Source organism: Balaenoptera borealis, assembly GCF_965194805.1.
Source record: "Balaenoptera borealis genome assembly, chromosome: X".
NCBI lineage: Eukaryota > Metazoa > Chordata > Mammalia > Artiodactyla > Balaenopteridae > Balaenoptera > Balaenoptera borealis.
In genome coordinates, this window is record NC_138881.1 from 35,848,620 (window position 1) to 35,860,382 (window position 11,763).

The 11,763-nt window shown below is 61.1% G+C and overlaps 1 long non-coding RNA gene across 1 annotated transcript in view; it reads right to left on the reverse strand.

Annotated features, from left to right (window-relative positions):
* Nucleotides 1-11,763, reverse strand: part of LOC309621221 — a 59,383-nt gene that overhangs the window by 35,550 nt on the left and 12,070 nt on the right. The gene's annotated exons all lie outside the window — the stretch shown is intronic.

The following is an 11,763-nucleotide window of genomic DNA, read 5'->3' on the forward strand; positions in this document are numbered from 1 at the left end:
ATCACCAGAAGCTTTTGCTGGAAAAAGAAAACTGCAGGAAACAATACTGAGGTGAGAGCTGGCCTGTACACAGGCATGCTGGCACAGAGCAGGGAGCCCCAATGTCAGAGCATAAAGGCAGGGAGTCTCTGCTTTCCACTTCCCCTCGAATTTGCAAAAAAAGAAAAGAATCCTACAAAAAGTGAGCTGAATCTGTATAAACCTGAGGGTTTAGGATCCAGATTCCAGGCCTGCCTGGGCCTGGGGGGCCCCTGGATGCTCCAAGGGACGGGTTCATGTTCAGTGAGGGCAGACCCAACACTTGCAGCTTGGACAAATGAAGGGAAATGGGTTTAAAAAATAAAAAATAAAAAAAAACAGATGCTTTTGAATTCTGGAAACAACCCCTAAAACGCGTGAGCGCATCAGGACAGGAAGAAGCAGTAAGTTTCCCAGAAATTGGCAACCCCTGTGGGCCTTGCCAATCCCAGACCCCAGAAAGGGGGAAAGAGTTTAATCAGCCCCTCCTGTGAATGGGCCCACCCAAAATCAGCCCTCAGCCGCCACAGATCACCTCCTGCCCCGCGAGAGAGGTGAGAAGGGCCTCAAGTCCCAAGGCCGGGAGCCCCCAGAACCCATCCCCGCCCCCGCGCCATTTCCAGTCCTACGGGCGAGGGGGGTCAATGTCGTTCAAGTAATTTCTCTGCGAACACAAGATGGCAGCCTTAAATAAATGCAACCCTGCGCAGCTTTTAATCTTACACATCATTAAATTCCTAATTTACACATTATGTTTTCGTGGGCCAACCCATAACTCATTAGTGTTGAACTCACGAGGTATAAAGACCAACGCACGACGGGCGCCAGGGCGCCATCACCTGCCTGTGTTAACAGTCCCTGCCAGGGGGCAGGGAGAAAGCTCAAGAGGGGCGCCGGGGCGTCCGCCGGGCCGAGGCTGGGGTGCGGGCGAGCCCCGGGTGCCAGGCCCTGCGCCGCACGACGCGATCGCAGCACTGCGGCTGAGAAAGTGCTGAGGCCGGCTCCTTCTCCCCTCTCCCGGGTCTCGTGCGCGCGCGCACACACACACACACGCACGCACGCACACACACACCCGGGTGGCCGCGCGGGGCTCCGAGCCGCGCAGGCCTCCTAGGCAGACATCTTCCTGTGGGAGGATTTCAAACGAGCCGTGAAAGCCAGAAACTACACGGGTTACAAACTCCGGAATCCCTGGCCGGCCGGGGCCCCCTTCTCCACCACCGACCCGGCCCCCTCTGCTCGGCGCAGGGCCAGGAACCCACCAAAGAGCAAAGCGCACCCGCCGACGGCGCGGGGAGATCCGGGGGCGCGGAGAGTGCCCGAAGTCCGTCTCCCCTCCGACCCGGGGACAGGCGGCCGAGTGTGCGCAGCCAAGCTCGGCCTCGCCGAGCAGGGGTGGCCCAGGGCGACCCCCGAGGCCCGCGGGCTTCAGGGCTCGCCCGGGGCGAGGGTGGGGTGGAGGGTCTCGTAGGTCACCCACCACCCGAGGCTGGCCGCCGCGCCCCCTCCAGGGAACGCCGCTCTCCAGTGACCGATGTCACCCGGGCGCGGCTGACTACCCCAGGCCCGGGCCGGGGCGCACCCTAAGGAAGAGGGAGGCCGGTGCCTGGAAAGGCCTAGGAGCCAAAGGAAGTGGCCTGCGCGCAGGAGGAAGGCCCCAGGCGGGAGCGCCGAGGACGGCTGTCCAGGCGGCGAGGGCTAGCACCCGCCTTGCCCTGCGCTGAGCCGGCCAGGCCCTCAAGGTGCTCTGCGCCTTCCCAGCCAAAAGCCAGCTCCGCGCCGGCTGCGGAGTGGGAGGGAGGAGGCCGGGCGCGCGCCCCGCCCTCGTCGCCCGCGGTCACAGGGGCAATTACACTCCTCTCTGCAGACGGTTACCAGCTCGCCCGCGCATCCCTCTCCCCGCTCCCCTCTCCCCCCCTCTCCCCCCCTCTCCTCCCCTCTCCCCCCCTCTCCTCCCCTACTCCTCCCCTCCTCCGCGGAACTGCTGGCTCCATCTTAGCGAACGCGGCCGGGAGGCGCGGCGGAGGCCAACGGCCCCTGGGTATCTCCCGAGGCTTCTCGCACGCTGCGCACCCCCCAGGTCGCCGGGGCGAGTCCTCCGCACCGCGCAACGCGTCCCACTCGCGCCACAGCCCCGGAAGCCGCTGTCGCGGTCCCTTCAGGACCCCTCTCCACGCGCTGCAAGACCCTGGCAGCCGCGCTTTGCCCCGCAACCCTGCCCCCAGCCAGTGCAGCCACCCTAGCGCTCCAAATCCCAGGCGCGCCTCGGTTTCCCAGGTCTCTCCCCCGTCCAGCCGGTGTGCTATCCAAATGCCTACTCGACGCCTAGACCACTCCGAGGCCTTTGCGCTGCTAGGCCTCCTCTGCTGCACGCCAACCGCCCCCCTCCTTCCCCCTACGGCTTACACTATTCTGGAAGGTGTCTTTGAAGCTGTGAATGAAAACGCATGTTTTGAATTAAGGGCTTCATTTCCAAGTAACAGCGTGATCTGAGGCAAGTTTCTTAACCTCAGTTTCCTTATCTGCAAAATGGGAGAAATGATGCCTATATAAATGCGCGACAGCGAGGTTGAAACAAGATGTATGTATATATAAACTGCTTGGCACAAAAAGTCCTGGTGGTTAGCATTATTATTACCATATGGCCAGAACCGTAGCGGCATTAAAAAGTGAGGTGGCCTTTTTCCGACCTGGAGTGAACCCCCGCGGAGCCCAGGGTCACAACTCACAGATCATGGTGAGTCCAAGACACCGGCTAGGCCTGAAGGGAAGACTGAGGAGTCGAAGGGCAGCCAAGCGAGCGAATCACTCAGCCTTCCGCCTTTGCAAATGAATAGGGCTCTGTCTACGGCCTCAGCCATTCCAGCGCCAGGTCTGCAACGCCTAAGGCTTAAACCTGGCGCGGCGGTAAATTTAGCCTGAAGGCAGAGCCTCCTAAGGGGCGGGGAGGTCTCCTTGGAGGAAGGAAAGGGAACTGGGTAAGAAAATGGAGTTGCCTCTAGGAAGAAAAACCAGGGAGAGGAAACGTTTCCTTCAGGGCCGCTGGCGGACCACTGACAAAAAGAAATCGGATGCAAAAAAAGGCTCCCCAGAAATTGGGCCACCGTGGGAGCCGCGAGACAGACTTCCCATCTGGGAAGGGCTGCCTACGGGTAATTGGGTTTGCTCGAGTTGCCTCTATAATTAATAAGTGATTTGACTTGGAGATTGGAAATAGTCGTTGAAAGGAAGCCGCGGGCGTAGGGGTGCGTGGCCAGCGAGCCTCCCTCCGAAATCCAGTGACCGCGGAGGAGGACGGTTTAAGGAACACGAGGAATGTGATAATATTGGCATCTAACCTTCTAGTGTTTGAGTAATTCGTTGCTTAGCTACTTTGGATAGACCATTACTTTGCAAACTGGAAACATTTGCAAGTGGTGATATTTTGCTCCTGCCTGACGCAGGGGCTGCAAACCTACCCCGGCTCTGCTGAACTCTTCGAAATATATATGCATAAATTGTTCCTAATGAGACCATCTGTTTTTTATGGCCCCTCTGGAAGCAGGAGGAACCCGAAGACTGCTCTGTCTTGCAGAAATCTGTGGCCAGGCAGGCCCGGGAAATAAATAGGGACGATTAAACGGGTGTGCGTGATTTAATATGCGGACAGGGGGTTCGGTAGTCGAGGAGGTTCCCATTTAGGGGGACTCTGGGCTGCTTGGGGCATGAGGGTTCCAGCCAGTGGGCCTCCTACAAGGCCCAGGGATCGTGCGGGGTTTCACAGCACACACAAACCTCGCTTTTCCATGCCTGGAACATCGCCAGAGCCACTACACAAAAACCACGAGCCAGCCGCTACTCCGGAGACCCAGGACATGTACCCTGCGGAGGGTGGCCCCCGGCGTCGCCCTCTAGCCAAGGCCTCCCCACCTGCAGAGGTGAAGGGAGCCGCGCCTGGGGCACGGAGCCTGAGAACGCGCCTCACTCCACCCCCGACTCCCGGGCGGGAGTGCGACGCTCACGCGGGGCCTGTCCCAGAGGCTGAGCTTTCTGCCCGGCGTGCGTCTGGCAGGCCCAGCGGCGCAGCCTGAGCCCGCACCTCGGGTGGCAGGGCAAACACTTTTCACATTACCCGGTGGCTGTTAATTGGGGCAGCGCAAAAGACGCCGGGCCTACCCGCTTTGCGGCGGGGGGTGGGGTCAGGAGTGGGCAGTGGGGGCTGCTTAATAATTGAGGGGCTGCCCTGGGGAGCCTCAGATATCGGTAACCCCCATGATTAATTCATAACTCTCCACTGCGCCTGGCACCGTCTCGGGTCTTTAATCGGTTCTGAATGTCAGCGAGGCTTCCCCGACAGGCTGAGCGCAGCCTTTTTAATGTGTTGAAAGTCGCTGCGCGCACACCAGGAGACAAAGTTGCCATCTGCTCCGGGGACCACGGCAACTGGGCGCTGGGAGGGGCCTTCCTCCCGCAGCTCCGGCTGCCCCGGGCGGCCTCCTCCTCCCGGCCGGCCCCAATCCTGCCCCAAAGCCCACATCCCCGCCCCCGCCCAGGGCTCACGCCTGATGGAAACTCCGGTTCGCGGCGAAGTACAGCGCTGCGCCGGGTCGCGCGCGGAGCCTCGCGGTCACCCAGATCCAGGCCTATGCTAATGAGATTATGAACCTGGGTTGTTTGTGTGCGCGGACGTGGAAGGGGGGCAGATAAAGTGTGGAGCCGGGGATGACTTAGAGGGGGGAGGGGAAGCCCCGGGAGAACAAAGCTCCGGGCCGTCGGCCTCCAAAGAGTCGCAGAAGTGACCGCCACTAGCTCGTGCACGGGCGGAAGCGGGGGGGAGGGGGGGGAAGCCGGGCCTAAAGTGCCCTGGCGGGTTTAGGGAACGCGGAGAGTGCACAGGGGGTGGGGAAAGGCCGAACCCGTAGCTAAACGTTTGGCCCTTCGGCTATTTTTTAAGGAAATGGATCTCAGGAAGGGGAAAGGGGGCATCGCGCCCCGGAGAGGTAGGCGGGAGAATCCCCGTACCCCTCCTCCCCCTCCCCCTCCTCCCCCTCCCCCTCCTCCCCCTCCTCCCCGCCTCCTCCCCTCCTCCCCCTCCCCCCTGTCCCGAAGCCAGCAGAGCGTGTGCGGTGACCAACCTTCCCGCTCGGGACCGGGAAGGGGACGGAGCCGCAGGGGGGGGTGGGGACGGCGAGCCCGAGCTGGCCGGGGTGTCTCGTTGCTGCGGGCCTGGGCTTCCGCACCCCCGGCTCTGCGCGTCGCGGCTCGCGGCAGCGCCTCGCCTCCCGACTGTAATTCCACACTCCTGCGGGCGCTGGGGCTGCGGAATCGTTTGAGGGAGTTGGAACTGCATCAGATGAGCACTCCGGGAGGTGAGATCGGGTAGAAAATGGGCGAAACTTTGAGCTGTGCGCCGCCGCCCGCCCCACGCCGCCACCACACACCCACAGACACACACACACATTCTTTCCCCTCCCCCTTCCCAGCCGCCACCTCTCCCACCCTCTCGATTCTTCAAGGTTTGCAGCCCAGTCCTGTCATATGGTTTTGTTTCTGTACTGCTGCTTTTTTTCAGACACGAAAATTGGACACGTGGAGAATTAGCCCGGCTGGAGAAGCGCTGGGTGCAGACTCAAACAATGGTTCCCAGCAGCTAAGCTGAAGCAGCACCTGCCCCGCCTCACCCCCCAATGGCAGCGGTCTCGGTGTGCAGTGGGTCCACCCCACCACTGCCCGCTCCCTCGCCCGGAGCCTGGGAAGCGACCGGCGGGGGCTGCACTTTCTGCAGCCCCTTCCACAGACGCACGCCCCTGGGTGAGCCTGGACTGCTGGCTCATTGTACCTGGGGCCTCTGGGGACTTCCAAGTAAAGGGCCTGCTGTTTTTCCCCGGGAAGGTGCTGTCTCAAAGATGCCACCCCAAATCTTAATGTTTAAAAACCCAAGCAGGCTCCAGGCTCTCTACCCTTTGGCAGTTCTAAGTTCTACCCCCTCTAGGCTGTACTTTCCTAAGCTGTTTGGAACACCTTCCCCCCACGCCCCCCAACATCTGATGAGCCAGTCTCCAGGTGTCTGGGCCTCTTAAGAGCAGCTTCTTTTAGCAGTTGTCTTCTCCAGAGGCCCCATCCACCACTGCAGCCCCAAACTTGGCCCCCAGCCTCTCTGTGAGCCTCCCCCCACTGCCGACTGCCCTACGCTGGCAGCAGCCTCAGCCTCCCCCCTCCCCCCCGAACAAAGGCAGTTCCTCTCTCGATGAGCGGCCTGTGCACGCATACACACACACACATATATCGCACAGAAGCTCTCGGCCTCCCGGAGCTGGTTTCCTCTTACAGGCTCCCGTCAGAGCTTCTGGGGCTGTAGCAACGCCTGCGGCTCCCTGTGCAGCCCCGGGTCTCCCAGCAGCGCTGCGAGCTGTGAATCTGCCTTCTCTTCCCTTCCTGCAAAGGTCAAGCCACCTCCTTCTCTCGCATGGCCACAGTTCAGCTCTGGCCCGCACAGCTCCAACACCGCGGCTTGAAAACGGGAATGGGGTGGGCATGTGTGCAGGCGAAAAGTCAGCCCCGCAAGCCAGGGGGCAGGGACCAAAGGGTGTGGGATTCAGGAAGGGAAGCGCTGCAGATAAACCCCAGAAAGCAGCTGAGGATTTGCAGCCAGAGACTCAAGACAGGGAGAGAAACCCAGGCAAAGGCTGTTTAGGCCTTGACTCCTGAAGAGACCCGGGGCTGCGCTGGGGGAAGGCCAGGAGAAGAGGCCCCGGGTGTCTGTATTGTGTCCTGTGCACTTCCGAGGGCCTGAGCACCTCTGGTCAGGCTGCCCTTCACTCCAAGCAGGAGTCAGAGCAAGCAAACAGGCTAAGACTTCGACTTCAGTGGCCATGAGAGACCAAGTCAGCTGCGGGCCCCCCAAAGAGGGACCTTCTGCCACCCCCAACCAGAGAGAGAAGTCTTTCTGCCACCCCCAACCAGAGAGAGGCTACTGAACTCTGCAAGCAGCAGGGGGGACGACTGCAACACCTCGCGGTGGAGAAAAATGAGAGGAAATGCCATTAAACCTACTTCCTCTAAAGAGCGCCACCCCCAGTTTTCTCTGAACTGCACCTAAAAAGTCAGGAGAGAGAACTCGTTAACCTTGGTTTGGTTTAACATTGCCAGCTTCAAGTCAAAACCCCCAAAAGGTTTCGTAAAATATTTCACCTAGCTCAGACAATTTCCTGCAGCCCCTAACCGGACCACCCCACTTACTGAGGAGCTGCCAAAAAGGCTTGACTACAGGCTGGCAACCAGAGGCCTTCGAGCCGCCTGGCTGGCCTGTACCCTCCACTCAGGAATCTGGACAAGGCCTTTCCCAGAATCCAGAGAGACCAAGACCTGGATAACCCGAGAAGTCCAAACCGGAAGGAAGAAGCCCAGGAAAAAGAGTTAAAGACGCTTTTCTCACCAAGCTGGTGTGTGTTGTCTATGTGAATTTCTGTCCCCACCCCAAGTCTGTACAATGGGCCTGCGGATATCTCACATGCCTGGGGTGCTATGCATTTTGAAGAGCGGCACTGTGGGAGGGGGTGACCCCCCCGTGTACCCCTCCAGCGCCCTCCACTGCCACCCGTTCACTGTTTTCCTCCGCATCATCTCACTAGGGAACATAGCAAAGCGGGAGTGGGATCCTTCAACTGCGCTGAGCCTCAGCCCCTTCAAAACGTGAGGCTCACGGGGAGAACTCCTGCTCTGCCCAGTTTCCACTCCCGCCTCCAGAATAACGAGCCGAAAACATGTGTACTGTAAATAAAGCCTGTCTAAATAAAGCACTCGGGTGAAGGCTGCCGAGAAAACACTCGGCATCGCTCTGTGTTCGGAGCGTGAGTCAGCTTCCCAGCTCCCGGGGAACAATGGGGACCTTGCCAAGGGTCCCCTTCTGTCGACCCCTTACGGTCCCCAGGCCCATTTAGGTAGCGGAGGCGCCGGCCCATTGGGACCTTCGACCTCGAGGTTCGGGAAGGGGAGGGGCGCTCCCGGCGGCCCGAGGTTGGGGTCCAGCCCCGGGATTAGCGCCGCCGGGAATCCCTCTACCCGCAGCTGCCGCGGAGGGGTTGAGGGTTAAATAAACACGGAGCAGAGGAGCGAGCCTCGGGCGGTGTGGGGCTGCGGCCCAGAGACGGGAGGGTAGAGGATGCTGGGGGCGCTCGCTACGGAGCCTCCCGGGGGGGAAGACGCCCCCTCCCCGTTCCCAAGCCCGGCTCTCGCCCACTCCGCTGGCCGCCTCTCCTCCGCGGCCTCCCAAGTCTCAGCGGAAACGAACGTAGCAGCCGCCAGAGTCACCCCACTCCTTTTAGAGTCCCCGTAGGCCCATACATGTACACTGCCATACACACACACACACACACACACACACACACACACACACGTGTGCTGGGGACTCGAGGAGGGCTGGCCCCAGACTTCGCAGTGTGGGCGCCGAGCCGACTGAAACGGCGCCCCTTTGATGGAGGGCAGTATTGGGACCCGCGGTGGCCTCTGCGCTACGTCTTCTGTCTCGTCCTCTGGGCTCCGTTGCGGAGCTGCGCACCCCCCAGGAGGGTTACGACTGGAGCGCTGGCCTCAGCTCTGGCGTGGGCCGGTGGTTTCCCCGCGCCGCGTGACCTTGAGGGTCAGTGATCCACCCGGCAGGCCCGCGGTTTCCGGAGTGGCGCGGCCAGCCCTTCCTCCCCGCCTCTCCGGCCAAGGCCGCCCCCTCTTCGCGCCGGGCGGGGGCGCGGGGGTGAAAGCACCGAGGACCTCACCCACGCCCTGCGGACACGCGCCCCGCCGGGGCCGGGGTTGGCGCTCTAGCAGCCTGCAATTGCCAAATCGTCGCCTGGCAGGGTTGGGGGCGAGGCTCTGGGAATGGGGTTTGAGCTGGAGAAGGCGAGGAAAACAAGTGAAACGGGAGAGGCGGGGTGGGTGACGGCTCATAAATCACCCAGCCCCACCCTCGGGCCACACCGCAGAGGCGCCCCAGGCCCGCAGGGATGGAGGGTCACTCGGCCACTCCTGGCCGACCTCTGAGCTTTCCCGGAGCCAGCGCCCCACCCTGGGCTCAGGCCGCGCTAGGACCAGCTCCCGGCCTGGATGGTAAACCACCCGCCTGATTCGGCGGGAAGCCACCCTTGGACGCAGCGCGCATCCGCCCAAGGGGAAGTTTATTTATAGCTTGTAAACGTAAAGGAAACCAGACCGCGCTGGCTCGCCGCGCTCGGGCTCCTACGCTCCCCACCTGCCCACCAGGAGGGCGCGGCGGGAGGCGAGTGGGGCGTCTCGGTTCTTTCCCTGCCCCCCATCCCCACCCCAGCTCCGCTCCCGGGGGAGAAAAGGGTAGGGTCCTAAGGGGCTGGCAAGCCTTAAATTCCTCTCGGGGAGCCTATCTAGTGCCGTGAAGGCTGGAGAGAGTGAAGAACAGGGCCCAGGCACTGGCCTGGTGAGGGTAGGGGCGGCCGGGCTGTCCCACTTGGCACGCACCGGCGGCAGGCCCGTCAGTGCGGCGCGGGATTCCGCAGCTCCCGCTCCGGTCCCGGGGAAGTCCTGGAGAGCCCGGGATGGAGTCGCTCCGGGAGCCTCTCCTTGGAAGGCGGGACGCTTCCCCGGTTCCTCCCGAGCACGTGTCCTCAGCAGAGCAGGCAAGCGCTGCGTGCCTGGGGCTGCGATCCGCGGGTGACAGCGGCTTAGAGCGCTTCCTCCCCAACCCCCCACTGTCGCCGCCTCTCCCGGGGAGCTCCAGGCTCCGGGGTGCGCTCGGGGCAGGCCCGAGGAACCGGAGAAAAGGAAAAGTGCCGGGGAGGAGATTAGGGAGAGAAGACATTAAAAAGCCCAGCCCTGAATAGACAACCAGCCGAGCTGAAAAAGACGCCTGCTAGCCCCTTCTCCCCCCAGCCCCCCAGCGCCAGCGGCCTCTCCCAGTCCCGGCGGAGCGCACCCACCCCCGGCCTAGGCCCAGGCGAATTCGTGTATGTGTGTGTGCGTGTGTGTGTGTGTGTGTGTGTGTGTGTACGCGCGCGCGCGCGAGCGCCGGGCGGGCAGTTGCGAAACGGGCTCTTGGCTGCAGCGCGGCATAATGGAGGTGGCTGGAACAATGCGCGCTTTGTGCGCGCGGGGAGTTGTTTTCCACCCGCCTCGCCCCCCTCGCTCGGGCCGTATGGCACTTTAATCCCCGCCACGGCTGGGCACAAATGCACTTGTGTCCTGCGGGTCACCGGGGGCCGTGCGGCTGGAGCCGACCCCCTCCATCCGCGGGCCCCACCGCCGGCTGCCCCGTCTTTCTTCTTGTGCAGCCTCCCAACCACCACCGGCCAGTGAGCCGCCTTGGAAGCTTCCGGGCCCGCGAGCCACTTTTTTTTTCCGTGGAGACGGCGCATCGCCCCCCCTCCCCTTCGCGAGCTCACACAAACACACACCCCGGCCGGCCGCGGGCCCCACACTCGCCGCCCTCCCTCTCCCAGTCTCGGCCCGCCCGCCCCCGCCCCGTGCTCCGGACTCCTGCGAACAATAGTAAATGTCAACAGATTCCGCGCGGCGAGTGTCTGACTCGGCCGAGATAAGGGTGCGCGGTTGGCCCCGCGCTCCGCGCCGCCGCGGGGGGAACCCGCCCTGACCCCGGCAGGAAAGAACCGGCTGTGACGAAACCCGTGCCGCAGCGGGGATGGATAGGAGGGGAGGCCACCAGTCCCGGCCCGGTGGGGGAGTCTCGCCGGGAGCCCAAGCCCTGCCCCGCCCCCACCCGGCTTAACCCGGTGCTAATGCGGGGCCGGTGGGCACGGTGAAAGCGGCCGGGTAGACGTGGCGCTCCGGCCTGCTTTCAGATCACGATTCCAGTGCCCTGCGGATGTCGGAAAAACGCTGATCCGGGTCAGGACGCAGGCGGTTTTCGACCTACTAGGAGCCGGCACCCGAAAGATGCGAAGGATTCGAGCGCTTGTCTCCGGAAACTCATTAAAATATATTTTTAAGCGCGCACACACTCTCGCAGGTCCTCCTCCTTGATCGTCCGCAACCCACCACCCAACCGAGTTAAAATTCGCAAATTGATTCTCACGAGTTGGTATTAACGGGTTGTTCCTCTTAAATTGTTGCCAACTTTGCTAATAGATTATTACTTAAATGATTTCTTTTTTATAAAGTACGTGTTGTTTTACAGATGCGTATTTACTTAAAGAAATCAACTGCATCTATTTACATATTAAAGAGAGAATAAAGCATCGGGGCCGGCGTAATGTACTGTTCAGCCTTACTTTGGATGCTCGCGAAGATAGGAAAATCTTATTTGTTTAATAATAAGTCACTCATGAATATGCAAATGGCATCGGTGCAGTACCTCACTTCTGTCACTATTAATGAGTTGCAAATTAATGTGACAACAAAAGGAAAATCTATTTAGTGGAGGAACTCGAGTTTCTACCTGGGGAGATCACAAGCAGGCCTAGAACCTGGGTCTCCAGGAAGGACAGGAGTGGGGACGAACACTTCCTCATCCAGGTTTTTCCTGGAGACCACTATTGTTTGGTCTCAGGGACCTGCTTTGTCAGGAGCCCCTTAAAATTCCTGCTCCAGGCCTAAGGAAGAAAGGCTGTTCCAGGGTAATTAGGGCCAAGTGTGATTAATGGAAATCAGCCCACAGTTTGAAGTAAAGCAGTTGGTGAAGCAGATTTGGGGGGATCTCCTCCATCCAGCTTAAAGATTCCCCAAAGCCCTTTTGGTCTCTGTTGCTTTGGACAGAGTTAGGACTGTAAGTACTAAATCAGGCCT